The sequence below is a fragment of the Schistocerca piceifrons genome, chromosome 1 (genome assembly GCF_021461385.2).
Source record: "Schistocerca piceifrons isolate TAMUIC-IGC-003096 chromosome 1, iqSchPice1.1, whole genome shotgun sequence".
NCBI lineage: Eukaryota > Metazoa > Arthropoda > Insecta > Orthoptera > Acrididae > Schistocerca > Schistocerca piceifrons.
Window position 1 is genome coordinate 456,755,576 of NC_060138.1, and position 27,566 is coordinate 456,783,141.

Sequence of the window (27,566 nt, forward strand, 5' to 3'; positions counted from 1 at the left end):
CGAGTCATACTTAACGTAGCTTTCTGCACGCGTCAGCGTAGCGTCAGTCGAGCAAAGTCGAGACAAGTCGCGTAGGAGGAGCAACAAAAACGCGCAATTCCGGTACCGGGAATCGAACCCGGGCCTCCTGGGTGAGAGCCAGGTATCCTAGCCACTAGACCACACCGGACAACGACGGCAGTGCTCTTTCCAGCGAACGCAGCAGCCGCCCACGGTTAACTGACGACAACTGTAAAAAATCCACTCTCTCGCGTTATAGAACGGCGTGCTCCGGACGCATTTCGTGGAGACGAACGCCAGCAATGATGAGAGCAAAAGGTGCCTACAAATCCTGTCGTTGCACCACGCACTGTTCTACGACAATTCACCAAGCAGACGCTCACGCCTTGTTGTGCTGTTTCCTTTGCGGGCAATGAGTGCATCTGCCTTCGACACAGGAAACATTACACGTTCGGCAGCTGTGGGATTGGAACCCACGCCTCCGAAGAGAATGGTGCCTGAAACCAGCGCCTTAGACCGCTCGGCCACGCTACCTACACAACACGCGCGTCACAAGAGCGGCGTCCTACCCCACGAGGACACACCGCAACGGCACAAAAATGAGACGTAAAAAGTGGCAACTTTTTTTTTTTTTTTACTTTTTTTTTTTTTTTTTTTTTTTTTAATTTATACCACACCGCAATGGCACAAAAACGAGAAGTAAAAATTGGCAGCTTTTTTTTTTTTTTTTTTTCGGGCCTCCCAACTCCCCTTATAGCCCGGCCTTGCGCTCTCCAATTTTGCCTTCTTCGGCGAGCTTCTTCAGCTATAAAATAAAACGGTGCTGCTTGCAAATAGAAAAGACGAATTGTTGCACTGTCCATTCAGTTGAAAACCGTAAACTTCTCGGTATGGTTCCTTGGAAGACGTTGGTGTTCAAGATGAAGTGATGAAATCGGAGATACTGGATTGCGTTGAGGAAAGTTTCTTGTGGCTGTTCACCGCGAACGAAGCATCGAAGGAAAACTAAAACCTCTTGAAGTGAAAGTGCAGGCCTATAATGACAGCAAGCAGTAGCTTTGCGCCTACACGCCTTAAAATAAAAAATGAAAGAATAACAGCGCATGAGGCGCTGTCCACCTAAATTCAGTAAAGGAAAGAATAAAATTGAAAAAAAGTATAAAAAATCAAAACTGCCTGAGTTAGTCCTCTCAGTCACAGGGAAGGAACACCCTTCACACGTCCCATGATTTGTTGTTCAAAATGCTTCGGAGCGGCCATTAAAATAAGTAATGAAAAAAGTCACAAAAATTTAAAAGTATCCACACATGTCAAAGGAATGAGTAGACTCCCGAACTTTCCGAAAACTGTCCGGCGGAAAACGAGAAGGAAAACACAATCCTCTCCGACGTAAGAAAAAGAAAGTAAAAAATCCTCTTTTCTTCAAAACCAAACAATCTCCGTGGCAGCGCGGTGCGTAGCGCATCCTTGAATGTACGCCGATGACGGAGGAACCAGACGGTGTAAAAAAAAAATAAATAAAACATAAAGAAATCACTAAACCACAACGAAACACAAACACACACGAACACAGGATAAAACTGTGTTAAACTTTTCGTCGTCGTTTCCACGTTGCAGTCCGGCACAAGCGTAAGCATCGTACTTGTTGAATGATTCACTGTTCCTGTAGTATTCAATTTGCATTAACTATGTATCCGGGCCCGGAGACAATGCAAAACACAGAAGTAAAGAAAAGTCGCAGCAGTGAAGTGTTGCTTACAACAGTTTGTCGTGGGCAAATGCGAGTGCAATGTGCAGAAAATTGGCAAAGATTTTGTCATAGTCTTTCCTGGTTTTAGTGAGGTCATGTTGCGTGGACAAATAAACCAGATAGGCATAGTCGTCCGTAAGTCGCAATTGCAGGAGGGCGAACACAGTGTGAGCCACGATCCACGCAGTGGCGGCACGCTTCGTATGCGGATATGGGTTGAAGTCCGGGATCAATGCCGTGTCCGCAGAAAAGGCGGCAGCGCTGGTCCGGTTGATAAGTGCGAGCATCCTGACGGCAATGTTCCAAGCCGACTGTGACCTCAGGCACACGAAACGATGTTCTAAGGTGTCGTCTTGGCGACAGTCTTCACACAAGCTCGATGGAGATAAGTGAATGCGGCGCAGCTTTTCGTTGGTGGGCAGAATTCGGTTAACCACTTGGTACCAAAAGCTGCTGACGTCCGCTGACAGGAAAGGAGCGTGAACATGAGCCCACACCGTCCTCCACGCAGATCGCGGGTAGCGCGCCTCCATCTTATTACCGACTGGCCGTCCTCTTAGTCCCTGGTAGACACGTTTCACAGTCCGTGTGCGAGGGTCGAGTACGTCGGCGGCGAGATAACTTTTTTGAATGTAGTATTCTCGAACATAACGCAGCTGAAACGGTATTGTAGTCGGGTCTAGAGGTGCTACGTCAGAAAGTGGACGATGAATAGCGAACAGAACAGCTGTGGGGCTCGACGGATCCTGTTCAATAGTGACGCTCGTCCGATGAAGGAGCAACGCTGCGGCTTTCATATAGCAAAATGAATGAGCCCGAGCCCACCCTGTTCGCGCGGTAAAGTACATGTTTCGTAAGACACCTTGAAAATATGTCCCCGCCACAGTAGCCAATAGACTGCCTGTGTTATGGCTCTGCCCAAATTCTTGGGTACCTGAAATAATTGTGCGAGGTACCAGGCTTTGCTGAGCAAGAAAACATTTATTAAAATCACCCGCTGTGTTAATGCAAGGGTGCGAGTAGCGGACAGGCTAGCCATAGCACGTATGCCATTTAAGACAATACGCCAGTTGTAGGACGCAGTCTGTAACAGATTGGCTTGAAAGCGAACACCCAAAATCTTGTGTTCCTGCTTCACTGTAAACCATGGGCGTTTGAAGCCACGTGTCGCTGCATAAATAGGCAGAAAAACCGTCTTACGGGTATTGATGCTCGCACCGGATGCACGTTCATACTGTGTAAGAACAGCGCGTATTGTATCAAAATCGGTAGCCGAGGACACCAAGAGGCCAAGGTCGTCAGCATAGGCGCGACAAACGTGCTTCTCATCCCCAATACGGATTCCCCTACAAACACTGTGCAACTTACGCAACAAAGGATCTAAGGAGATTGCGTAAAGCGCCATTGACAGAGGGCACCCTTGTTTGACTGAACAGCAGAGCGGAACAGGTTCCGACAAAAATCCATTGATACTAATCCGTGAGGTGGAATTTTTGAAAAGGTTAAAAATCATAGTTATATACTTTACACCGAAACCAAACTTCTGGAGCACTCGCCGGAGATATAGGTGGCTAACTCTGTCAAAAGCCATTGCAAAATCGATGGATAAAATGCCAAAAGGAATCCTATTCGTCGAAGCATAGGCAATGGCATCTCGGTATGTGGACACAGCACCATAGAGAGTGCGTTGAGGCACTGCACAGTATTGAAAGGGACTAATCAGTTTTTTCATGACCAGCTTCAAGCGTGAGGAGACACATTTGGTGAAGAGTTTGTAGTCACCATTAAGAAGGGTGATGGGTCTAAGATTGCACAGTTTCCTGGCGACTGGAACCTTAGGAGCCAAGACCACAATCCCTTCCAGGAAGGACGCAGGAACATCCACACCATTTAAAATTTCATTAAAAACATCAGTCAGGGCCGAGCCAAACAAGTGCCAAAAATGCAAATAAAATTCCGGTGGCAACCCATCAGCGCCCGGTGATTTATTCTGGGAACACAGTTTTAGGACATCACTCACTTCGTCCACAGTAAAGTTTTCTGTGAGGCGACGGCGATCCGCTACGGATAAGACGTACGGAACGTCGTGGAGAAGCTCTGAAATCGCGGCAGTATCAGTGTATTTCTCACTGAAAAGTTCGATGAAGTGACGGTGGGCCTCGGCAAGAATTGCCGCCTGGCTATTAAGCCGCGCACCGTCAGCTGATTCCAGCTCTGTGACGTAACGTCGCTTCGCGCGCCGGCGTTCGCGCAGCTGATGAAACACGGAAGGCGCTTCATCAGCAAGCGCCCCGGGGGCTCGGCTCCGTACGACAGATCCGCGTAACGATTCCCTTTTCAAATCCAGAAGACGGAGTTTGATACGCCGAATTGTCGCCATCCGAAGAGCGGGATTAGTTGTGTGCAGGTGGATGGCATCATTTAAACAGCTCTCGTAAAAGTGCAATGTAGAACGCTCCCAGTGAGCAACATCCTGACCGAACTCCAGGATGGCCTTGCGTAGTGCCGGCTTAACAAATTCGACCCACCAAGACAAAGTGGAGGCATATAGACCGCGATATTTTAGCACCCTCTGCCACACACGCACGATAACCGGCGCAAAATGTGGGTGTGAGAGATGTCGCACATTAAACTTCCATAATCGACTGGCGCGGGGTTTACCCGCCAATAGAGAATGAAAGCGGCAGACATACGCACAATGATCGGAAAAAATCACGGGGTGAACAGAGGAGTCCGTAAGACAGTGCTGTTTATCACGAGAAACATAAATCCTATCGAGCCGACTCCTTCCCGTGGGATAAAAGAAAGTAAAGCCCACGTCCCGCGGGTGTAAATAACACCACGAGTCAATTAAATTCATCTCAGTAACGAGCGTCTGTAATTCTAGGCATTTATAAGGCCGTGGCTCCTGATCTCTATCGTCCAGCACGCAATTAAAATCGCCGCCCATGACTACGGGCAGGTGGGGGCCCTGTAAAAGGTGACAAATGTCACTGCTATAAAACACACGGCGACGTGGCTGCCCGTCGGCACCAGAAGGGGCGTACACGTTAATATATCGTACGTTGTTGATCGTGCAGGCTACACCACGACCGTTAGGAATTGTAGCGACATTACTATAATCATGACCAACACGAATTAAAATGGCAGTACCACAATTACACTCGATATCAAAGTTCAAGAGCACTTGATAGCCCGGAATGGAGTGAAGTATATCTATCACAACCTCCTGCAAAAACACTACATCAGCAGCAATGTAATTTATAAAACCCACAAAACTTGCAAACTTCACAGGCGACTCCAACTTATTAAGATTAATAGTAGCCACAACTGATGGAGGGCTTGCTACCATAAACAACAGGGAAAAACAAAGAAAACAAATTAGACGACAGAAGTGGACCCACCCTCCTCCTCCATATCGTCCGCCCAGTCACAACGTTCAAACGGTGCAGCTGAAGTAGGCGGTTCTTGTGTGGGAGGTGCGGACGCGGAATCCTGTGAAGGGGGACGCGTGCGACGCTGGGGGGTGTCTTCCGCCTTACGCTTAACCGAAAGTTGTGCCGGGTTCGTTGCCTGAGACGTCGTAGTGTCCATTGCTAGATTTACATCAGAGTGGTGCAACATTTCCTTTAACTGCTGGACAACCTGTTCCCGCCTGTCTGCCGACACACTTGTCGTAGGCGCCGGCTGACTGCTCGCCACAGGACGCTGTGGACGACGCCCCGTCGCAACCGACGGCCGTGATTCGACTACGGGGCGGGGCAAGGGCTTGTGCGCCGGCTTTTGCACAGATTTTTGTTTTTGTTTTGACTTCGGACGGGGAACCTGCTTCCATTCCGGAGACGGGCTGCGTTCTCCGCGAGAAAAAGACCGTGTGTCTAAAATCCGCGAACTACTGGCACTGCGGAAGCGGTCAGTATTGCCACGCCTCTCCGAAACACTTTCACGCCTTGGCTTTGGTTCCTGTGAGGCAGGAGCCGCGTCCGGAACACCCTGAAGCACGGAGGTAAAAGGTGACGAATCCACAACAGCAACAGGGGGGGTAACCACCTGAACGGGTTCTGATCCGGTCCGCTCCGGAACTACTGGCCCAGCCGGAGGCGGAAGCAATACAGTAGCTACGGGAACTGACTGAGAAGAAACGGACATGTTTTGAACAGAATCAAGTCCGGTTGCAGTGGCATCGACATCCATCGCGACCGCATCAACTAAAGGCGTTGCCGTTTCTGCGGAACGTGCCGGTGAACGGGGAACACCTAACAACACGGCCGCGTACGACGCGTCGTCATCTTGCCCACGGGGCGCTAGCTGCACAGGGCGCCTACGCCGAGGACAATTTTGCCGAAAATGGTCGGTGGCATTGCAATAGGAACACGTTTGCGGCTGACCACTATACGAAATAAAAGCTCGGTGGCCGGCCATAACCAAAAACGAGGGAACGTGCTTCCTCACAATCATCTTGACACTACGGATACCGTTCTCAACCTGATATATGTAAGCGGACGACCACTTTTCCTTCGTAATCGACAAAACTGTGCCATAAGGCATAAGGCTACGAGCTATTGTCTCATTCCTAGTCTCAAACGGCAGATTGAATACCCGAACATTTCGAATACCAAATCCAGCATTCGACAGAGTCACATTGCTAATTGTCCCATCAGAGTGTTTGAATTTACGTACGCCACCGTTTTCACTGACAAGGGCATCGCACAATTCCGGACATTTCAATTTTACAAACAAAGAGTTCAGGAACGCGTCTAATTGCAAGCCTAACACATCACTTTCAGGAATTTTCAAGTCATTTTTCATCCACGAATGAATTTCAAAAGCAGACGGTCGGGTTACGTTTCTATCAAACTCGCATTGGATATTATTTTCTCGGTCTTCGGAATCCATGTTAACTTACAGTTCAGCTGACTAGTGCAGCGAAGAAACAGTCACCGCGATGAACCGCCGCCGACCGCGAAGCACACGTAAACACCGCCCGACACGCCGGAGCGAGCGCGCGATGTGTTCGGGCCCACGACTCCGAAGAGACTGGTGCCTAAAACCAGCGCCTTAGACCGCTCGGCCACGTTACCGTTGGATCAGCAGCGGCAAAACGTTTCGTTTGTACTACAAAGATCACTTCGAAATGGAAGTATCTTGGCAATCGCCGTGCCATGTATTTCCGCTGCTCTCCCACTGGAAGCGTCTCTTTAGGCCATCCACGGCAAGAAAAAGCCGTGCCCGCCGTACGGTAGCGACGCCACTTGTCTGTAGCTGTCGCAGTTAAGGAGACAGCGTCATGAGACGTTTTCGTGCCGTGACCAGGTTTCGAACCTGCGCTTTCCTTAACCACTAAAGTATCGTAGCTGTAACTGTCAGGCGGAGCTAGAATGCTCCATGTATCAAACATATGTGAGCTCAAGGAGGTTACACTTGAAGGAAAAGCGGCAGGTTAACGCGATCACATCAAAACCCCCGGCAGCTACGGGATTCGAAACCGCGCCTACAGAGAGACTGGTGCCTTAAACCAGCGCCTTAAAGCGCTCGGCCACGCTACATGCGCTGCTTGGTGCGCCAGTGTTCCTAGCATTTGTAGAAACAGTGCACGCCACAGCTTCCTGTTCTGCTGGGACTGGCTGCTCATCCATCGCACTTCAAACGACTGCCCTTTTCGACTATAGAGAGCAGCGGACGTCTGCGCTCTGGGAGGCGACATTACGTGTTGGGGATGAAGTGGTAGTGCTAACTGCGGCCTGCGGAACACGAGTGAAAAAATCAAGAGAGTACTGTCATTTCGAGTACTCGCCATTGCAACGGCAGCAAGGCAAAACTTTCAAAATTGCCGTGACCAGGATTCGAACCTGGGTTATTGCGGCCACAACGCAATGTCCTAACCACTAGACGATCACGGCCATGGCCACGGAGGCGCCCGCGAAGGCAGCTGGCTGCAATGCAAGTGGCGATACCCAGCAAAGCCTAGGCCAAGGTGTACGCCACAGCAGTGTCAGACACGGTCTCCATCACATGTATACGAGCAAATGAACGTGCCTGCGCTGTCAGGACTCTAACTACAGTGGTTAGCTGCATTCACCTCCGTGGCAATGTCTTGCAGTCCTCCAAGCCTCTTGACTACAGGTACCGGTATGTGGCTCGATAACAAGTGGATAGACGCCGCATCTCTCTCGCCGTCAGGTGTTGCCGCGAGTCATACTTAACGTAGCTTTCTGCACGCGTCAGCGTAGCGTCAGTCGAGCAAAGTCGAGACAAGTCGCATAGGAGGAGCAACAAAAACGCGCAATTCCGGTACCGGGAATCGAACCCGGGCCTCCTGGGTGAGAGCCAGGTATCCTAGCCACTAGACCACACCGGACAACGACGGCAGTGCTCTTTCCAGCGAACGCAGCAGCCGCCCACGGTTAACTGACGACAACTGTAAAAAATCCACTCTCTCGCGTTATAGAACGGCGTGCTCCGGACGCATTTCGTGGAGACGAACGCCAGCAATGATGAGAGCAAAAGGTGCCTACAAATCCTGTCGTTGCACCACGCACTGTTCTACGACAATTCACCAAGCAGACGCTCACGCCTTGTTGTGCTGTTTCCTTTGCGGGCAATGAGTGCATCTGCCTTCGACACAGGAAACATTACACGTTCGGCAGCTGTGGGATTGGAACCCACGCCTCCGAAGAGAATGGTGCCTGAAACCAGCGCCTTAGACCGCTCGGCCACGCTACCTACACAACACGCGCGTCACAAGAGCTGCGTCCTACCCCACGAGGACACACCGCAACGGCACAAAAATGAGACGTAAAAAGTGGCAACGGTGGGATTCGAACCCACGCCTCCGGAGAGACTGGTGCCTAAAACCAGCGCCTTAGACCGCTCGGCCACGTTACCGTTGGATCAGCAGCGGCAAAACGTTTCGTTTGTACTACAAAGATCACTTCGAAATGGAAGTATCTTGGCAATCGCCGTGCCATGTATTTCCGCTGCTCTCCCACTGGAAGCGTCTCTTTAGGCCGTCCACGGCAAGAAAAAGCCGTGCCCGCCGTACGGTAGCGACGCCACTTGTCTGTAGCTGTCGCAGTTAAGGAGACAGCGTCAAGAGACGTTTTCGTGCCGTGACCAGGTTTCGAACCTGCGCTTTCCTTAACCACTAAAGTATCGTAGCTGTAACTGTCAGGTGGAGCTAGAATGCTCCATGTATCAAACATATGTGAGCTCAAGGAGGTTACACTTGAAGGAAAAGCGGCAGGTTAACGCGATCACATCAAAACCCCCGGCAGCTACGGGATTCGAAACCGCGCCTACAGAGAGACTGGTGCCTTAAACCAGCGCCTTAAAGCGCTCGGCCACGCTACATGCGCTGCTTGGTGCGCCAGTGTTCCTAGCATTTGTAGAAACAGTGCACGCCACAGCTTCCTGTTCTGCTGGGACTGGCTGCTCATCCATCGCACTTCAAACGACTGCCCTTTTCGACTATAGAGAGCAGCGGACGTCTGCGCTCTGGGAGGCGACATTACGTGTTGGGGATGAAGTGGTAGTGCTAACTGCGGCCTGCGGAACACGAGTGAAAAAATCAAGAGAGTACTGTCATTTCGAGTACTCGCCATTGCAACGGCAGCAAGGCAAAACTTTCAAAATTGCCGTGACCAGGATTCGAACCTGGGTTATTGCGGCCACAACGCAATGTCCTAACCACTAGACGATCACGGCCATGGCCACGGAGGCGCCCGCGAAGGCAGCTGGCTGCAATGCAAGTGGCGATACCCAGCAAAGCCTAGGCCAAGGTGTACGCCACAGCAGTGTCAGACACGGTCTCCATCACATGTATACGAGCAAATGAACGTGCCTGCGCTGTCAGGACTCTAACTACAGTGGTTAGCTGCATTCACCTCCGTGGCAATGTCTTGCAGTCCTCCAAGCCTCTTGACTACAGGTACCGGTATGTGGCTCGATAACAAGTGGATAGACGCCGCATCTCTCTCGCCGTCAGGTGTTGCCGCGAGTCATACTTAACGTAGCTTTCTGCACGCGTCAGCGTAGCGTCAGTCGAGCAAAGTCGAGACAAGTCGCATAGGAGGAGCAACAAAAACGCGCAATTCCGGTACCGGGAATCGAACCCGGGCCTCCTGGGTGAGAGCCAGGTATCCTAGCCACTAGACCACACCGGACAACGACTGCAGTGCTCTTTCCAGCGAACGCAGCAGCCGCCCACGGTTAACTGACGACAACTGTAAAAAATCCACTCTCTCGCGTTATAGAACGGCGTGCTCCGGACGCATTTCGTGGAGACGAACGCCAGCAATGATGAGAGCAAAAGGTGCCTACAAATCCTGTCGTTGCACCACGCACTGTTCTACGACAATTCACCAAGCAGACGCTCACGCCTTGTTGTGCTGTTTCCTTTGCGGGCAATGAGTGCATCTGCCTTCGACACAGGAAACATTACACGTTCGGCAGCTGTGGGATTGGAACCCACGCCTCCGAAGAGAATGGTGCCTGAAACCAGCGCCTTAGACCGCTCGGCCACGCTACCTACACAACACGCGCGTCACAAGAGCTGCGTCCTACCCCACGAGGACACACCGCAACGGCACAAAAATGAGACGTAAAAAGTGGCAACGGTGGGATTCGAACCCACGCCTCCGGAGAGACTGGTGCCTAAAACCAGCGCCTTAGACCGCTCGGCCACGTTACCGTTGGATCAGCAGCGGCAAAACGTTTCGTTTGTACTACAAAGATCACTTCGAAATGGAAGTATCTTGGCAATCGCCGTGCCATGTATTTCCACTGCTCTCCCACTGGAAGCGTCTCTTTAGGCCATCCACAGCAAGAAAAAGCCGTGCCCGCCGTACGGTAGCGACGCCACTTGTCTGTAGCTGTCGCAGTTAAGGAGACAGCGTCAAGAGACGTTTTCGTGCCGTGACCAGGTTTCGAACCTGCGCTTTCCTTAACCACTAAAGTATCGTAGCTGTAACTGTCAGGCGGAGCTAGAATGCTCCATGTATCAAACATATGTGAGCTCAAGGAGGTTACACTTGAAGGAAAAGCGGCAGGTTAACGCGATCACATCAAAACCCCCGGCAGCTACGGGATTCGAAACCGCGCCTACAGAGAGACTGGTGCCTTAAACCAGCGCCTTAAAGCGCTCGGCCACGCTACATGCGCTGCTTGGTGCGCCAGTGTTCCTAGCATTTGTAGAAACAGTGCACGCCACAGCTTCCTGTTCTGCTGGGACTGGCTGCTCATCCATCGCACTTCAAACGACTGCCCTTTTCGACTATAGAGAGCAGCGGACGTCTGCGCTCTGGGAGGCGACATTACGTGTTGGGGATGAAGTGGTAGTGCTAACTGCGGCCTGCGGAACACGAGTGAAAAAATCAAGAGAGTACTGTCATTTCGAGTACTCGCCATTGCAACGGCAGCAAGGCAAAACTTTCAAAATTGCCGTGACCAGGATTCGAACCTGGGTTATTGCGGCCACAACGCAATGTCCTAACCACTAGACGATCACGGCCATGGCCACGGAGGCGCCCGCGAAGGCAGCTGGCTGCAATGCAAGTGGCGATACCCAGCAAAGCCTAGGCCAAGGTGTACGCCACAGCAGTGTCAGACACGGTCTCCATCACATGTATACGAGCAAATGAACGTGCCTGCGCTGTCAGGACTCTAACTACAGTGGTTAGCTGCATTCACCTCCGTGGCAATGTCTTGCAGTCCTCCAAGCCTCTTGACTACAGGTACCGGTATGTGGCTCGATAACAAGTGGATAGACGCCGCATCTCTCTCGCCGTCAGGTGTTGCCGCGAGTCATACTTAACGTAGCTTTCTGCACGCGTCAGCGTAGCGTCAGTCGAGCAAAGTCGAGACAAGTCGCATAGGAGGAGCAACAAAAACGCGCAATTCCGGTACCGGGAATCGAACCCGGGCCTCCTGGGTGAGAGCCAGGTATCCTAGCCACTAGACCACACCGGACAACGACTGCAGTGCTCTTTCCAGCGAACGCAGCAGCCGCCCACGGTTAACTGACGACAACTGTAAAAAATCCACTCTCTCGCGTTATAGAACGGCGTGCTCCGGACGCATTTCGTGGAGACGAACGCCAGCAATGATGAGAGCAAAAGGTGCCTACAAATCCTGTCGTTGCACCACGCACTGTTCTACGACAATTCACCAAGCAGACGCTCACGCCTTGTTGTGCTGTTTCCTTTGCGGGCAATGAGTGCATCTGCCTTCGACACAGGAAACATTACACGTTCGGCAGCTGTGGGATTGGAACCCACGCCTCCGAAGAGAATGGTGCCTGAAACCAGCGCCTTAGACCGCTCGGCCACGCTACCTACACAACACGCGCGTCACAAGAGCTGCGTCCTACCCCACGAGGACACACCGCAACGGCACAAAAATGAGACGTAAAAAGTGGCAACGGTGGGATTCGAACCCACGCCTCCGGAGAGACTGGTGCCTAAAACCAGCGCCTTAGACCGCTCGGCCACGTTACCGTTGGATCAGCAGCGGCAAAACGTTTCGTTTGTACTACAAAGATCACTTCGAAATGGAAGTATCTTGGCAATCGCCGTGCCATGTATTTCCGCTGCTCTCCCACTGGAAGCGTCTCTTTAGGCCGTCCACGGCAAGAAAAAGCCGTGCCCGCCGTACGGTAGCGACGCCACTTGTCTGTAGCTGTCGCAGTTAAGGAGACAGCGTCAAGAGACGTTTTCGTGCCGTGACCAGGTTTCGAACCTGCGCTTTCCTTAACCACTAAAGTATCGTAGCTGTAACTGTCAGGCGGAGCTAGAATGCTCCATGTATCAAACATATGTGAGCTCAAGGAGGTTACACTTGAAGGAAAAGCGGCAGGTTAACGCGATCACATCAAAACCCCCGGCAGCTACGGGATTCGAAACCGCGCCTACAGAGAGACTGGTGCCTTAAACCAGCGCCTTAAAGCGCTCGGCCACGCTACATGCGCTGCTTGGTGCGCCAGTTTTCCTAGCATTTGTAGAAACAGTGCACGCCACAGCTTCCTGTTCTGCTGGGACTGGCTGCTCATCCATCGCACTTCAAACGACTGCCCTTTTCGACTATAGAGAGCAGCGGACGTCTGCGCTCTGGGAGGCGACATTACGTGTTGGGGATGAAGTGGTAGTGCTAACTGCGGCCTGCGGAACACGAGTGAAAAAATCAAGAGAGTACTGTCATTTCGAGTACTCGCCATTGCAACGGCAGCAAGGCAAAACTTTCAAAATTGCCGTGACCAGGATTCGAACCTGGGTTATTGCGGCCACAACGCAATGTCCTAACCACTAGACGATCACGGCCATGGCCACGGAGGCGCCCGCGAAGGCAGCTGGCTGCAATGCAAGTGGCGATACCCAGCAAAGCCTAGGCCAAGGTGTACGCCACAGCAGTGTCAGACACGGTCTCCATCACATGTATACGAGCAAATGAACGTGCCTGCGCTGTCAGGACTCTAACTACAGTGGTTAGCTGCATTCACCTCCGTGGCAATGTCTTGCAGTCCTCCAAGCCTCTTGACTACAGGTACCGGTATGTGGCTCGATAACAAGTGGATAGACGCCGCATCTCTCTCGCCGTCAGGTGTTGCCGCGAGTCATACTTAACGTAGCTTTCTGCACGCGTCAGCGTAGCGTCAGTCGAGCAAAGTCGAGACAAGTCGCATAGGAGGAGCAACAAAAACGCGCAATTCCGGTACCGGGAATCGAACCCGGGCCTCCTGGGTGAGAGCCAGGTATCCTAGCCACTAGACCACACCGGACAACGACTGCAGTGCTCTTTCCAGCGAACGCAGCAGCCGCCCACGGTTAACTGACGACAACTGTAAAAAATCCACTCTCTCGCGTTATAGAACGGCGTGCTCCGGACGCATTTCGTGGAGACGAACGCCAGCAATGATGAGAGCAAAAGGTGCCTACAAATCCTGTCGTTGCACCACGCACTGTTCTACGACAATTCACCAAGCAGACGCTCACGCCTTGTTGTGCTGTTTCCTTTGCGGGCAATGAGTGCATCTGCCTTCGACACAGGAAACATTACACGTTCGGCAGCTGTGGGATTGGAACCCACGCCTCCGAAGAGAATGGTGCCTGAAACCAGCGCCTTAGACCGCTCGGCCACGCTACCTACACAACACGCGCGTCACAAGAGCTGCGTCCTACCCCACGAGGACACACCGCAACGGCACAAAAATGAGACGTAAAAAGTGGCAACGGTGGGATTCGAACCCACGCCTCCGGAGAGACTGGTGCCTAAAACCAGCGCCTTAGACCGCTCGGCCACGTTACCGTTGGATCAGCAGCGGCAAAACGTTTCGTTTGTACTACAAAGATCACTTCGAAATGGAAGTATCTTGGCAATCGCCGTGCCATGTATTTCCACTGCTCTCCCACTGGAAGCGTCTCTTTAGGCCATCCACAGCAAGAAAAAGCCGTGCCCGCCGTACGGTAGCGACGCCACTTGTCTGTAGCTGTCGCAGTTAAGGAGACAGCGTCAAGAGACGTTTTCGTGCCGTGACCAGGTTTCGAACCTGCGCTTTCCTTAACCACTAAAGTATCGTAGCTGTAACTGTCAGGCGGAGCTAGAATGCTCCATGTATCAAACATATGTGAGCTCAAGGAGGTTACACTTGAAGGAAAAGCGGCAGGTTAACGCGATCACATCAAAACCCCCGGCAGCTACGGGATTCGAAACCGCGCCTACAGAGAGACTGGTGCCTTAAACCAGCGCCTTAAAGCGCTCGGCCACGCTACATGCGCTGCTTGGTGCGCCAGTGTTCCTAGCATTTGTAGAAACAGTGCACGCCACAGCTTCCTGTTCTGCTGGGACTGGCTGCTCATCCATCGCACTTCAAACGACTGCCCTTTTCGACTACAGACAGCAGCGGACGTCTGCGCTCTGGGAGGCGACATTACGTGTTGGGGATGAAGTGGTAGTGCTAACTGCGGCCTGCGGAACACGAGTGAAAAAATCAAGAGAGTACTGTCATTTCGAGTACTCGCCATTGCAACGGCAGCAAGGCAAAACTTTCAAAATTGCCGTGACCAGGATTCGAACCTGGGTTATTGCGGCCACAACGCAATGTCCTAACCACTAGACGATCACGGCCATGGCCACGGAGGCGCCCGCGAAGGCAGCTGGCTGCAATGCAAGTGGCGATACCCAGCAAAGCCTAGGCCAAGGTGTACGCCACAGCAGTGTCAGACACGGTCTCCATCACATGTATACGAGCAAATGAACGTGCCTGCGCTGTCAGGACTCTAACTACAGTGGTTAGCTGCATTCACCTCCGTGGCAATGTCTTGCAGTCCTCCAAGCCTCTTGACTACAGGTACCGGTATGTGGCTCGATAACAAGTGGATAGACGCCGCATCTCTCTCGCCGTCAGGTGTTGCCGCGAGTCATACTTAACGTAGCTTTCTGCACGCGTCAGCGTAGCGTCAGTCGAGCAAAGTCGAGACAAGTCGCATAGGAGGAGCAACAAAAACGCGCAATTCCGGTACCGGGAATCGAACCCGGGCCTCCTGGGTGAGAGCCAGGTATCCTAGCCACTAGACCACACCGGACAACGACTGCAGTGCTCTTTCCAGCGAACGCAGCAGCCGCCCACGGTTAACTGACGACAACTGTAAAAAATCCACTCTCTCGCGTTATAGAACGGCGTGCTCCGGACGCATTTCGTGGAGACGAACGCCAGCAATGATGAGAGCAAAAGGTGCCTACAAATCCTGTCGTTGCACCACGCACTGTTCTACGACAATTCACCAAGCAGACGCTCACGCCTTGTTGTGCTGTTTCCTTTGCGGGCAATGAGTGCATCTGCCTTCGACACAGGAAACATTACACGTTCGGCAGCTGTGGGATTGGAACCCACGCCTCCGAAGAGAATGGTGCCTGAAACCAGCGCCTTAGACCGCTCGGCCACGCTACCTACACAACACGCGCGTCACAAGAGCTGCGTCCTACCCCACGAGGACACACCGCAACGGCACAAAAATGAGACGTAAAAAGTGGCAACGGTGGGATTCGAACCCACGCCTCCGGAGAGACTGGTGCCTAAAACCAGCGCCTTAGACCGCTCGGCCACGTTACCGTTGGATCAGCAGCGGCAAAACGTTTCGTTTGTACTACAAAGATCACTTCGAAATGGAAGTATCTTGGCAATCGCCGTGCCATGTATTTCCACTGCTCTCCCACTGGAAGCGTCTCTTTAGGCCATCCACAGCAAGAAAAAGCCGTGCCCGCCGTACGGTAGCGACGCCACTTGTCTGTAGCTGTCGCAGTTAAGGAGACAGCGTCAAGAGACGTTTTCGTGCCGTGACCAGGTTTCGAACCTGCGCTTTCCTTAACCACTAAAGTATCGTAGCTGTAACTGTCAGGCGGAGCTAGAATGCTCCATGTATCAAACATATGTGAGCTCAAGGAGGTTACACTTGAAGGAAAAGCGGCAGGTTAACGCGATCACATCAAAACCCCCGGCAGCTACGGGATTCGAAACCGCGCCTACAGAGAGACTGGTGCCTTAAACCAGCGCCTTAAAGCGCTCGGCCACGCTACATGCGCTGCTTGGTGCGCCAGTGTTCCTAGCATTTGTAGAAACAGTGCACGCCACAGCTTCCTGTTCTGCTGGGACTGGCTGCTCATCCATCGCACTTCAAACGACTGCCCTTTTCGACTACAGACAGCAGCGGACGTCTGCGCTCTGGGAGGCGACATTACGTGTTGGGGATGAAGTGGTAGTGCTAACTGCGGCCTGCGGAACACGAGTGAAAAAATCAAGAGAGTACTGTCATTTCGAGTACTCGCCATTGCAACGGCAGCAAGGCAAAACTTTCAAAATTGCCGTGACCAGGATTCGAACCTGGGTTATTGCGGCCACAACGCAATGTCCTAACCACTAGACGATCACGGCCATGGCCACGGAGGCGCCCGCGAAGGCAGCTGGCTGCAATGCAAGTGGCGATACCCAGCAAAGCCTAGGCCAAGGTGTACGCCACAGCAGTGTCAGACACGGTCTCCATCACATGTATACGAGCAAATGAACGTGCCTGCGCTGTCAGGACTCTAACTACAGTGGTTAGCTGCATTCACCTCCGTGGCAATGTCTTGCAGTCCTCCAAGCCTCTTGACTACAGGTACCGGTATGTGGCTCGATAACAAGTGGATAGACGCCGCATCTCTCTCGCCGTCAGGTGTTGCCGCGAGTCATACTTAACGTAGCTTTCTGCACGCGTCAGCGTAGCGTCAGTCGAGCAAAGTCGAGACAAGTCGCATAGGAGGAGCAACAAAAACGCGCAATTCCGGTACCGGGAATCGAACCCGGGCCTCCTGGGTGAGAGCCAGGTATCCTAGCCACTAGACCACACCGGACAACGACTGCAGTGCTCTTTCCAGCGAACGCAGCAGCCGCCCACGGTTAACTGACGACAACTGTAAAAAATCCACTCTCTCGCGTTATAGAACGGCGTGCTCCGGACGCATTTCGTGGAGACGAACGCCAGCAATGATGAGAGCAAAAGGTGCCTACAAATCCTGTCGTTGCACCACGCACTGTTCTACGACAATTCACCAAGCAGACGCTCACGCCTTGTTGTGCTGTTTCCTTTGCGGGCAATGAGTGCATCTGCCTTCGACACAGGAAACATTACACGTTCGGCAGCTGTGGGATTGGAACCCACGCCTCCGAAGAGAATGGTGCCTGAAACCAGCGCCTTAGACCGCTCGGCCACGCTACCTACACAACACGCGCGTCACAAGAGCTGCGTCCTACCCCACGAGGACACACCGCAACGGCACAAAAATGAGACGTAAAAAGTGGCAACGGTGGGATTCGAACCCACGCCTCCGGAGAGACTGGTGCCTAAAACCAGCGCCTTAGACCGCTCGGCCACGTTACCGTTGGATCAGCAGCGGCAAAACGTTTCGTTTGTACTACAAAGATCACTTCGAAATGGAAGTATCTTGGCAATCGCCGTGCCATGTATTTCCACTGCTCTCCCACTGGAAGCGTCTCTTTAGGCCATCCACAGCAAGAAAAAGCCGTGCCCGCCGTACGGTAGCGACGCCACTTGTCTGTAGCTGTCGCAGTTAAGGAGACAGCGTCAAGAGACGTTTTCGTGCCGTGACCAGGTTTCGAACCTGCGCTTTCCTTAACCACTAAAGTATCGTAGCTGTAACTGTCAGGCGGAGCTAGAATGCTCCATGTATCAAACATATGTGAGCTCAAGGAGGTTACACTTGAAGGAAAAGCGGCAGGTTAACGCGATCACATCAAAACCCCCGGCAGCTACGGGATTCGAAACCGCGCCTACAGAGAGACTGGTGCCTTAAACCAGCGCCTTAAAGCGCTCGGCCACGCTACATGCGCTGCTTGGTGCGCCAGTGTTCCTAGCATTTGTAGAAACAGTGCACGCCACAGCTTCCTGTTCTGCTGGGACTGGCTGCTCATCCATCGCACTTCAAACGACTGCCCTTTTCGACTACAGACAGCAGCGGACGTCTGCGCTCTGGGAGGCGACATTACGTGTTGGGGATGAAGTGGTAGTGCTAACTGCGGCCTGCGGAACACGAGTGAAAAAATCAAGAGAGTACTGTCATTTCGAGTACTCGCCATTGCAACGGCAGCAAGGCAAAACTTTCAAAATTGCCGTGACCAGGATTCGAACCTGGGTTATTGCGGCCACAACGCAATGTCCTAACCACTAGACGATCACGGCCATGGCCACGGAGGCGCCCGCGAAGGCAGCTGGCTGCAATGCAAGTGGCGATACCCAGCAAAGCCTAGGCCAAGGTGTACGCCACAGCAGTGTCAGACACGGTCTCCATCACATGTATACGAGCAAATGAACGTGCCTGCGCTGTCAGGACTCTAACTACAGTGGTTAGCTGCATTCACCTCCGTGGCAATGTCTTGCAGTCCTCCAAGCCTCTTGACTACAGGTACCGGTATGTGGCTCGATAACAAGTGGATAGACGCCGCATCTCTCTCGCCGTCAGGTGTTGCCGCGAGTCATACTTAACGTAGCTTTCTGCACGCGTCAGCGTAGCGTCAGTCGAGCAAAGTCGAGACAAGTCGCATAGGAGGAGCAACAAAAACGCGCAATTCCGGTACCGGGAATCGAACCCGGGCCTCCTGGGTGAGAGCCAGGTATCCTAGCCACTAGACCACACCGGACAACGACGGCAGCGCTCTTTCCAGCGAACGCAGCAGCCGCCCACGGTTAACTGACGACAACTGTAAAAAATCCACTCTCTCGCGTTATAGAACGGCGTGCTCCGGACGCATTTCGTGGAGACGAACGCCAGCAATGATGAGAGCAAAAGGTGCCTACAAATCCTGTCGTTGCACCACGCACTGTTCTACGACAATTCACCAAGCAGACGCTCACGCCTTGTTGTGCTGTTTCCTTTGCGGGCAATGAGTGCATCTGCCTTCGACACAGGAAACATTACACGTTCGGCAGCTGTGGGATTGGAACCCACGCCTCCGAAGAGAATGGTGCCTGAAACCAGCGCCTTAGACCGCTCGGCCACGCTACCTACACAACACGCGCGTCACAAGAGCTGCGTCCTACCCCACGAGGACACACCGCAACGGCACAAAAATGAGACGTAAAAAGTGGCAACGGTGGGATTCGAACCCACGCCTCCGGAGAGACTGGTGCCTAAAACCAGCGCCTTAGACCGCTCGGCCACGTTACCGTTGGATCAGCAGCGGCAAAACGTTTCGTTTGTACTACAAAGATCACTTCGAAATGGAAGTATCTTGGCAATCGCCGTGCCATGTATTTCCACTGCTCTCCCACTGGAAGCGTCTCTTTAGGCCATCCACAGCAAGAAAAAGCCGTGCCCGCCGTACGGTAGCGACGCCACTTGTCTGTAGCTGTCGCAGTTAAGGAGACAGCGTCAAGAGACGTTTTCGTGCCGTGACCAGGTTTCGAACCTGCGCTTTCCTTAACCACTAAAGTATCGTAGCTGTAACTGTCAGGCGGAGCTAGAATGCTCCATGTATCAAACATATGTGAGCTCAAGGAGGTTACACTTGAAGGAAAAGCGGCAGGTTAACGCGATCACATCAAAACCCCCGGCAGCTACGGGATTCGAAACCGCGCCTACAGAGAGACTGGTGCCTTAAACCAGCGCCTTAAAGCGCTCGGCCACGCTACATGCGCTGCTTGGTGCGCCAGTGTTCCTAGCATTTGTAGAAACAGTGCACGCCACAGCTTCCTGTTCTGCTGGGACTGGCTGCTCATCCATCGCACTTCAAACGACTGCCCTTTTCGACTACAGACAGCAGCGGACGTCTGCGCTCTGGGAGGCGACATTACGTGTTGGGGATGAAGTGGTAGTGCTAACTGCGGCCTGCGGAACACGAGTGAAAAAATCAAGAGAGTACTGTCATTTCGAGTACTCGCCATTGCAACGGCAGCAAGGCAAAACTTTCAAAATTGCCGTGACCAGGATTCGAACCTGGGTTATTGCGGCCACAACGCAATGTCCTAACCACTAGACGATCACGGCCATGGCCACGGAGGCGCCCGCGAAGGCAGCTGGCTGCAATGCAAGTGGCGATACCCAGCAAAGCCTAGGCCAAGGTGTACGCCACAGCAGTGTCAGACACGGTCTCCATCACATGTATACGAGCAAATGAACGTGCCTGCGCTGTCAGGACTCTAACTACAGTGGTTAGCTGCATTCACCTCCGTGGCAATGTCTTGCAGTCCTCCAAGCCTCTTGACTACAGGTACCGGTATGTGGCTCGATAACAAGTGGATAGACGCCGCATCTCTCTCGCCGTCAGGTGTTGCCGCGAGTCATACTTAACGTAGCTTTCTGCACGCGTCAGCGTAGCGTCAGTCGAGCAAAGTCGAGACAAGTCGCATAGGAGGAGCAACAAAAACGCGCAATTCCGGTACCGGGAATCGAACCCGGGCCTCCTGGGTGAGAGCCAGGTATCCTAGCCACTAGACCACACCGGACAACGACGGCAGCGCTCTTTCCAGCGAACGCAGCAGCCGCCCACGGTTAACTGACGACAACTGTAAAAAATCCACTCTCTCGCGTTATAGAACGGCGTGCTCCGGACGCATTTCGTGGAGACGAACGCCAGCAATGATGAGAGCAAAAGGTGCCTACAAATCCTGTCGTTGCACCACGCACTGTTCTACGACAATTCACCAAGCAGACGCTCACGCCTTGTTGTGCTGTTTCCTTTGCGGGCAATGAGTGCATCTGCCTTCGACACAGGAAACATTACACGTTCGGCAGCTGTGGGATTGGAACCCACGCCTCCGAAGAGAATGGTGCCTGAAACCAGCGCCTTAGACCGCTCGGCCACGCTACCTACACAACACGCGCGTCACAAGAGCTGCGTCCTACCCCACGAGGACACACCGCAACGGCACAAAAATGAGACGTAAAAAGTGGCAACGGTGGGATTCGAACCCACGCCTCCGGAGAGACTGGTGCCTAAAACCAGCGCCTTAGACCGCTCGGCCACGTTACCGTTGGATCAGCAGCGGCAAAACGTTTCGTTTGTACTACAAAGATCACTTCGAAATGGAAGTATCTTGGCAATCGCCGTGCCATGTATTTCCACTGCTCTCCCACTGGAAGCGTCTCTTTAGGCCATCCACAGCAAGAAAAAGCCGTGCCCGCCGTACGGTAGCGACGCCACTTGTCTGTAGCTGTCGCAGTTAAGGAGACAGCGTCAAGAGACGTTTTCGTGCCGTGACCAGGTTTCGAACCTGCGCTTTCCTTAACCACTAAAGTATCGTAGCTGTAACTGTCAGGCGGAGCTAGAATGCTCCATGTATCAAACATATGTGAGCTCAAGGAGGTTACACTTGAAGGAAAAGCGGCAGGTTAACGCGATCACATCAAAACCCCCGGCAGCTACGGGATTCGAAACCGCGCCTACAGAGAGACTGGTGCCTTAAACCAGCGCCTTAAAGCGCTCGGCCACGCTACATGCGCTGCTTGGTGCGCCAGTGTTCCTAGCATTTGTAGAAACAGTGCACGCCACAGCTTCCTGTTCTGCTGGGACTGGCTGCTCATCCATCGCACTTCAAACGACTGCCCTTTTCGACTACAGACAGCAGCGGACGTCTGCGCTCTGGGAGGCGACATTACGTGTTGGGGATGAAGTGGTAGTGCTAACTGCGGCCTGCGGAACACGAGTGAAAAAATCAAGAGAGTACTGTCATTTCGAGTACTCGCCATTGCAACGGCAGCAAGGCAAAACTTTCAAAATTGCCGTGACCAGGATTCGAACCTGGGTTATTGCGGCCACAACGCAATGTCCTAACCACTAGACGATCACGGCCATGGCCACGGAGGCGCCCGCGAAGGCAGCTGGCTGCAATGCAAGTGGCGATACCCAGCAAAGCCTAGGCCAAGGTGTACGCCACAGCAGTGTCAGACACGGTCTCCATCACATGTATACGAGCAAATGAACGTGCCTGCGCTGTCAGGACTCTAACTACAGTGGTTAGCTGCATTCACCTCCGTGGCAATGTCTTGCAGTCCTCCAAGCCTCTTGACTACAGGTACCGGTATGTGGCTCGATAACAAGTGGATAGACGCCGCATCTCTCTCGCCGTCAGGTGTTGCCGCGAGTCATACTTAACGTAGCTTTCTGCACGCGTCAGCGTAGCGTCAGTCGAGCAAAGTCGAGACAAGTCGCATAGGAGGAGCAACAAAAACGCGCAATTCCGGTACCGGGAATCGAACCCGGGCCTCCTGGGTGAGAGCCAGGTATCCTAGCCACTAGACCACACCGGACAACGACGGCAGTGCTCTTTCCAGCGAACGCACCAGTCGCCCACGGTTAACTGACGACAACTGTAAAAAATCCACTCTCTCGCGTTATAGAACGGCGTGCTCCGGACGCATTTCGTGGAGACGAACGCCAGCAATGATGAGAGCAAAAGGTGCCTACAAATCCTGTCGTTGCACCACGCACTGTTCTACGACAATTCACCAAGCAGACGCTCACGCCTTGTTGTGCTGTTTCCTTTGCGGGCAATGGATGCATCTGCCTTCGACACAGGAAACATTACACGTTCGGCAGCTGTGGGATTGGAACCCACGCCTCCGAAGAGAATGGTGCCTGAAACCAGCGCCTTAGACCGCTCGGCCACGCTACCTACACAACACGCGCGTCACAAGAGCTGCGTCCTACCCCACGAGGACACACCGCAACGGCACAAAAATGAGACGTAAAAAGTGGCAACGGTGGGATTCGAACCCACGCCTCCGGAGAGACTGGTGCCTAAAACCAGCGCCTTAGACCGCTCGGCCACGTTACCGTTGGATCAGCAGCGGCAAAACGTTTCGTTTGTACTACAAAGATCACTTCGATATGGAAGTATCTTGGCAATCGCCGTGCCATGTATTTCCACTGCTCTCCCACTGGAAGCGTCTCTTTAGGCCATCCACAGCAAGAAAAAGCCGTGCCCGCCGTACGGTAGCGACGCCACTTGTCTGTAGCTGTCGCAGTTAAGGAGACAGCGTCAAGAGACGTTTTCGTGCCGTGACCAGGTTTCGAACCTGCGCTTTCCTTAACCACTAAAGTATCGTAGCTGTAACTGTCAGGCGGAGCTAGAATGCTCCATGTATCAAACATATGTGAGCTCAAGGAGGTTACACTTGAAGGAAAAGCGGCAGGTTAACGCGATCACATCAAAACCCCCGGCAGCTACGGGATTCGAAACCGCGCCTACAGAGAGACTGGTGCCTTAAACCAGCGCCTTAAAGCGCTCGGCCACGCTACATGCGCTGCTTGGTGCGCCAGTGTTCCTAGCATTTGTAGAAACAGTGCACGCCACAGCTTCCTGTTCTGCTGGGACTGGCTGCTCATCCATCGCACTTCAAACGACTGCCCTTTTCGACTACAGACAGCAGCGGACGTCTGCGCTCTGGGAGGCGACATTACGTGTTGGGGATGAAGTGGTAGTGCTAACTGCGGCCTGCGGAACACGAGTGAAAAAATCAAGAGAGTACTGTCATTTCGAGTACTCGCCATTGCAACGGCAGCAAGGCAAAACTTTCAAAATTGCCGTGACCAGGATTCGAACCTGGGTTATTGCGGCCACAACGCAATGTCCTAACCACTAGACGATCACGGCCATGGCCACGGAGGCGCCCGCGAAGGCAGCTGGCTGCAATGCAAGTGGCGATACCCAGCAAAGCCTAGGCCAAGGTGTACGCCACAGCAGTGTCAGACACGGTCTCCATCACATGTATACGAGCAAATGAACGTGCCTGCGCTGTCAGGACTCTAACTACAGTGGTTAGCTGCATTCACCTCCGTGGCAATGTCTTGCAGTCCTCCAAGCCTCTTGACTACAGGTACCGGTATGTGGCTCGATAACAAGTGGATAGACGCCGCATCTCTCTCGCCGTCAGGTGTTGCCGCGAGTCATACTTAACGTAGCTTTCTGCACGCGTCAGCGTAGCGTCAGTCGAGCAAAGTCGAGACAAGTCGCATAGGAGGAGCAACAAAAACGCGCAATTCCGGTACCGGGAATCGAACCCGGGCCTCCTGGGTGAGAGCCAGGTATCCTAGCCACTAGACCACACCGGACAACGACGGCAGCGCTCTTTCCAGCGAACGCAGCAGCCGCCCACGGTTAACTGACGACAACTGTAAAAAATCCACTCTCTCGCGTTATAGAACGGCGTGCTCCGGACGCATTTCGTGGAGACGAACGCCAGCAATGATGAGAGCAAAAGGTGCCTACAAATCCTGTCGTTGCACCACGCACTGTTCTACGACAATTCACCAAGCAGACGCTCACGCCTTGTTGTGCTGTTTCCTTTGCGGGCAATGAGTGCATCTGCCTTCGACACAGGAAACATTACACGTTCGGCAGCTGTGGGATTGGAACCCACGCCTCCGAAGAGAATGGTGCCTGAAACCAGCGCCTTAGACCGCTCGGCCACGCTACCTACACAACACGCGCGTCACAAGAGCTGCGTCCTACCCCACGAGGACACACCGCAACGGCACAAAAATGAGACGTAAAAAGTGGCAACGGTGGGATTCGAACCCACGCCTCCGGAGAGACTGGTGCCTAAAACCAGCGCCTTAGACCGCTCGGCCACGTTACCGTTGGATCAGCAGCGGCAAAACGTTTCGTTTGTACTACAAAGATCACTTCGAAATGGAAGTATCTTGGCAATCGCCGTGCCATGTATTTCCACTGCTCTCCCACTGGAAGCGTCTCTTTAGGCCATCCACAGCAAGAAAAAGCCGTGCCCGCCGTACGGTAGCGACGCCACTTGTCTGTAGCTGTCGCAGTTAAGGAGACAGCGTCAAGAGACGTTTTCGTGCCGTGACCAGGTTTCGAACCTGCGCTTTCCTTAACCACTAAAGTATCGTAGCTGTAACTGTCAGGCGGAGCTAGAATGCTCCATGTATCAAACATATGTGAGCTCAAGGAGGTTACACTTGAAGGAAAAGCGGCAGGTTAACGCGATCACATCAAAACCCCCGGCAGCTACGGGATTCGAAACCGCGCCTACAGAGAGACTGGTGCCTTAAACCAGCGCCTTAAAGCGCTCGGCCACGCTACATGCGCTGCTTGGTGCGCCAGTGTTCCTAGCATTTGTAGAAACAGTGCACGCCACAGCTTCCTGTTCTGCTGGGACTGGCTGCTCATCCATCGCACTTCAAACGACTGCCCTTTTCGACTACAGACAGCAGCGGACGTCTGCGCTCTGGGAGGCGACATTACGTGTTGGGGATGAAGTGGTAGTGCTAACTGCGGCCTGCGGAACACGAGTGAAAAAATCAAGAGAGTACTGTCATTTCGAGTACTCGCCATTGCAACGGCAGCAAGGCAAAACTTTCAAAATTGCCGTGACCAGGATTCGAACCTGGGTTATTGCGGCCACAACGCAATGTCCTAACCACTAGACGATCACGGCCATGGCCACGGAGGCGCCCGCGAAGGCAGCTGGCTGCAATGCAAGTGGCGATACCCAGCAAAGCCTAGGCCAAGGTGTACGCCACAGCAGTGTCAGACACGGTCTCCATCACATGTATACGAGCAAATGAACGTGCCTGCGCTGTCAGGACTCTAACTACAGTGGTTAGCTGCATTCACCTCCGTGGCAATGTCTTGCAGTCCTCCAAGCCTCTTGACTACAGGTACCGGTATGTGGCTCGATAACAAGTGGATAGACGCCGCATCTCTCTCGCCGTCAGGTGTTGCCGCGAGTCATACTTAACGTAGCTTTCTGCACGCGTCAGCGTAGCGTCAGTCGAGCAAAGTCGAGACAAGTCGCATAGGAGGAGCAACAAAAACGCGCAATTCCGGTACCGGGAATCGAACCCGGGCCTCCTGGGTGAGAGCCAGGTATCCTAGCCACTAGACCACACCGGACAACGACGGCAGTGCTCTTTCCAGCGAACGCACCAGTCGCCCACGGTTAACTGACGACAACTGTAAAAAATCCACTCTCTCGCGTTATAGAACGGCGTGCTCCGGACGCATTTCGTGGAGACGAACGCCAGCAATGATGAGAGCAAAAGGTGCCTACAAATCCTGTCGTTGCACCACGCACTGTTCTACGACAATTCACCAAGCAGACGCTCACGCCTTGTTGTGCTGTTTCCTTTGCGGGCAATGGATGCATCTGCCTTCGACACAGGAAACATTACACGTTCGGCAGCTGTGGGATTGGAACCCACGCCTCCGAAGAGAATGGTGCCTGAAACCAGCGCCTTAGACCGCTCGGCCACGCTACCTACACAACACGCGCGTCACAAGAGCTGCGTCCTACCCCACGAGGACACACCGCAACGGCACAAAAATGAGACGTAAAAAGTGGCAACGGTGGGATTCGAACCCACGCCTCCGGAGAGACTGGTGCCTAAAACCAGCGCCTTAGACCGCTCGGCCACGTTACCGTTGGATCAGCAGCGGCAAAACGTTTCGTTTGTACTACAAAGATCACTTCGATATGGAAGTATCTTGGCAATCGCCGTGCCATGTATTTCCACTGCTCTCCCACTGGAAGCGTCTCTTTAGGCCATCCACAGCAAGAAAAAGCCGTGCCCGCCGTACGGTAGCGACGCCACTTGTCTGTAGCTGTCGCAGTTAAGGAGACAGCGTCAAGAGACGTTTTCGTGCCGTGACCAGGTTTCGAACCTGCGCTTTCCTTAACCACTAAAGTATCGTAGCTGTAACTGTCAGGCGGAGCTAGAATGCTCCATGTATCAAACATATGTGAGCTCAAGGAGGTTACACTTGAAGGAAAAGCGGCAGGTTAACGCGATCACATCAAAACCCCCGGCAGCTACGGGATTCGAAACCGCGCCTACAGAGAGACTGGTGCCTTAAACCAGCGCCTTAAAGCGCTCGGCCACGCTACATGCGCTGCTTGGTGCGCCAGTGTTCCTAGCATTTGTAGAAACAGTGCACGCCACAGCTTCCTGTTCTGCTGGGACTGGCTGCTCATCCATCGCACTTCAAACGACTGCCCTTTTCGACTACAGACAGCAGCGGACGTCTGCGCTCTGGGAGGCGACATTACGTGTTGGGGATGAAGTGGTAGTGCTAACTGCGGCCTGCGGAACACGAGTGAAAAAATCAAGAGAGTACTGTCATTTCGAGTACTCGCCATTGCAACGGCAGCAAGGCAAAACTTTCAAAATTGCCGTGACCAGGATTCGAACCTGGGTTATTGCGGCCACAACGCAATGTCCTAACCACTAGACGATCACGGCCATGGCCACGGAGGCGCCCGCGAAGGCAGCTGGCTGCAATGCAAGTGGCGATACCCAGCAAAGCCTAGGCCA

The 27,566-nt window shown here is 53.1% G+C and overlaps 35 non-coding genes across 35 annotated transcripts; all 35 read right to left on the reverse strand.

The window, feature by feature from the left end:
• Positions 1-97: 97 nt before the first annotated feature.
• Trnae-cuc lies at positions 98-169 on the reverse strand. The gene has a single exon. It is a non-coding gene; the product is annotated as a tRNA-Glu (tRNA).
• Positions 170-7,578: 7,409 nt separating this feature from the next.
• Trnah-gug lies at positions 7,579-7,650 on the reverse strand. The gene has a single exon. It is a non-coding gene; the product is annotated as a tRNA-His (tRNA).
• Positions 7,651-8,036: 386 nt separating this feature from the next.
• On the reverse strand, positions 8,037-8,108 carry Trnae-cuc. Its single transcript has one exon. It is a non-coding gene; the product is annotated as a tRNA-Glu (tRNA).
• A 445-nt stretch (positions 8,109-8,553) lies between these two features.
• Trnal-uag lies at positions 8,554-8,635 on the reverse strand. The gene has a single exon. It is a non-coding gene; the product is annotated as a tRNA-Leu (tRNA).
• A 747-nt stretch (positions 8,636-9,382) lies between these two features.
• Positions 9,383-9,454, reverse strand: Trnah-gug. The gene has a single exon. It is a non-coding gene; the product is annotated as a tRNA-His (tRNA).
• Positions 9,455-9,840: 386 nt separating this feature from the next.
• Positions 9,841-9,912, reverse strand: Trnae-cuc. The gene has a single exon. It is a non-coding gene; the product is annotated as a tRNA-Glu (tRNA).
• A 445-nt stretch (positions 9,913-10,357) lies between these two features.
• On the reverse strand, positions 10,358-10,439 carry Trnal-uag. Its single transcript has one exon. It is a non-coding gene; the product is annotated as a tRNA-Leu (tRNA).
• A 747-nt stretch (positions 10,440-11,186) lies between these two features.
• Positions 11,187-11,258, reverse strand: Trnah-gug. Its single transcript has one exon. It is a non-coding gene; the product is annotated as a tRNA-His (tRNA).
• A 386-nt stretch (positions 11,259-11,644) lies between these two features.
• On the reverse strand, positions 11,645-11,716 carry Trnae-cuc. The gene has a single exon. It is a non-coding gene; the product is annotated as a tRNA-Glu (tRNA).
• A 445-nt stretch (positions 11,717-12,161) lies between these two features.
• Trnal-uag lies at positions 12,162-12,243 on the reverse strand. Its single transcript has one exon. It is a non-coding gene; the product is annotated as a tRNA-Leu (tRNA).
• Positions 12,244-12,990: 747 nt separating this feature from the next.
• Trnah-gug lies at positions 12,991-13,062 on the reverse strand. The gene has a single exon. It is a non-coding gene; the product is annotated as a tRNA-His (tRNA).
• A 386-nt stretch (positions 13,063-13,448) lies between these two features.
• Trnae-cuc lies at positions 13,449-13,520 on the reverse strand. Its single transcript has one exon. It is a non-coding gene; the product is annotated as a tRNA-Glu (tRNA).
• A 445-nt stretch (positions 13,521-13,965) lies between these two features.
• Positions 13,966-14,047, reverse strand: Trnal-uag. The gene has a single exon. It is a non-coding gene; the product is annotated as a tRNA-Leu (tRNA).
• Positions 14,048-14,794: 747 nt separating this feature from the next.
• Positions 14,795-14,866, reverse strand: Trnah-gug. The gene has a single exon. It is a non-coding gene; the product is annotated as a tRNA-His (tRNA).
• A 386-nt stretch (positions 14,867-15,252) lies between these two features.
• Positions 15,253-15,324, reverse strand: Trnae-cuc. The gene has a single exon. It is a non-coding gene; the product is annotated as a tRNA-Glu (tRNA).
• A 445-nt stretch (positions 15,325-15,769) lies between these two features.
• Trnal-uag lies at positions 15,770-15,851 on the reverse strand. Its single transcript has one exon. It is a non-coding gene; the product is annotated as a tRNA-Leu (tRNA).
• Positions 15,852-16,598: 747 nt separating this feature from the next.
• On the reverse strand, positions 16,599-16,670 carry Trnah-gug. The gene has a single exon. It is a non-coding gene; the product is annotated as a tRNA-His (tRNA).
• Positions 16,671-17,056: 386 nt separating this feature from the next.
• Trnae-cuc lies at positions 17,057-17,128 on the reverse strand. The gene has a single exon. It is a non-coding gene; the product is annotated as a tRNA-Glu (tRNA).
• Positions 17,129-17,573: 445 nt separating this feature from the next.
• Trnal-uag lies at positions 17,574-17,655 on the reverse strand. The gene has a single exon. It is a non-coding gene; the product is annotated as a tRNA-Leu (tRNA).
• Positions 17,656-18,402: 747 nt separating this feature from the next.
• Positions 18,403-18,474, reverse strand: Trnah-gug. The gene has a single exon. It is a non-coding gene; the product is annotated as a tRNA-His (tRNA).
• A 386-nt stretch (positions 18,475-18,860) lies between these two features.
• Positions 18,861-18,932, reverse strand: Trnae-cuc. The gene has a single exon. It is a non-coding gene; the product is annotated as a tRNA-Glu (tRNA).
• Positions 18,933-19,377: 445 nt separating this feature from the next.
• On the reverse strand, positions 19,378-19,459 carry Trnal-uag. The gene has a single exon. It is a non-coding gene; the product is annotated as a tRNA-Leu (tRNA).
• A 747-nt stretch (positions 19,460-20,206) lies between these two features.
• Positions 20,207-20,278, reverse strand: Trnah-gug. The gene has a single exon. It is a non-coding gene; the product is annotated as a tRNA-His (tRNA).
• A 386-nt stretch (positions 20,279-20,664) lies between these two features.
• Positions 20,665-20,736, reverse strand: Trnae-cuc. The gene has a single exon. It is a non-coding gene; the product is annotated as a tRNA-Glu (tRNA).
• Positions 20,737-21,181: 445 nt separating this feature from the next.
• On the reverse strand, positions 21,182-21,263 carry Trnal-uag. Its single transcript has one exon. It is a non-coding gene; the product is annotated as a tRNA-Leu (tRNA).
• Positions 21,264-22,010: 747 nt separating this feature from the next.
• Positions 22,011-22,082, reverse strand: Trnah-gug. Its single transcript has one exon. It is a non-coding gene; the product is annotated as a tRNA-His (tRNA).
• Positions 22,083-22,468: 386 nt separating this feature from the next.
• Trnae-cuc lies at positions 22,469-22,540 on the reverse strand. The gene has a single exon. It is a non-coding gene; the product is annotated as a tRNA-Glu (tRNA).
• Positions 22,541-22,985: 445 nt separating this feature from the next.
• Trnal-uag lies at positions 22,986-23,067 on the reverse strand. The gene has a single exon. It is a non-coding gene; the product is annotated as a tRNA-Leu (tRNA).
• A 747-nt stretch (positions 23,068-23,814) lies between these two features.
• Trnah-gug lies at positions 23,815-23,886 on the reverse strand. The gene has a single exon. It is a non-coding gene; the product is annotated as a tRNA-His (tRNA).
• Positions 23,887-24,272: 386 nt separating this feature from the next.
• On the reverse strand, positions 24,273-24,344 carry Trnae-cuc. The gene has a single exon. It is a non-coding gene; the product is annotated as a tRNA-Glu (tRNA).
• Positions 24,345-24,789: 445 nt separating this feature from the next.
• Trnal-uag lies at positions 24,790-24,871 on the reverse strand. Its single transcript has one exon. It is a non-coding gene; the product is annotated as a tRNA-Leu (tRNA).
• A 747-nt stretch (positions 24,872-25,618) lies between these two features.
• On the reverse strand, positions 25,619-25,690 carry Trnah-gug. The gene has a single exon. It is a non-coding gene; the product is annotated as a tRNA-His (tRNA).
• A 386-nt stretch (positions 25,691-26,076) lies between these two features.
• On the reverse strand, positions 26,077-26,148 carry Trnae-cuc. Its single transcript has one exon. It is a non-coding gene; the product is annotated as a tRNA-Glu (tRNA).
• Positions 26,149-26,593: 445 nt separating this feature from the next.
• On the reverse strand, positions 26,594-26,675 carry Trnal-uag. The gene has a single exon. It is a non-coding gene; the product is annotated as a tRNA-Leu (tRNA).
• Positions 26,676-27,422: 747 nt separating this feature from the next.
• On the reverse strand, positions 27,423-27,494 carry Trnah-gug. The gene has a single exon. It is a non-coding gene; the product is annotated as a tRNA-His (tRNA).
• Between the last annotated feature and the right edge of the window lie 72 nt (positions 27,495-27,566).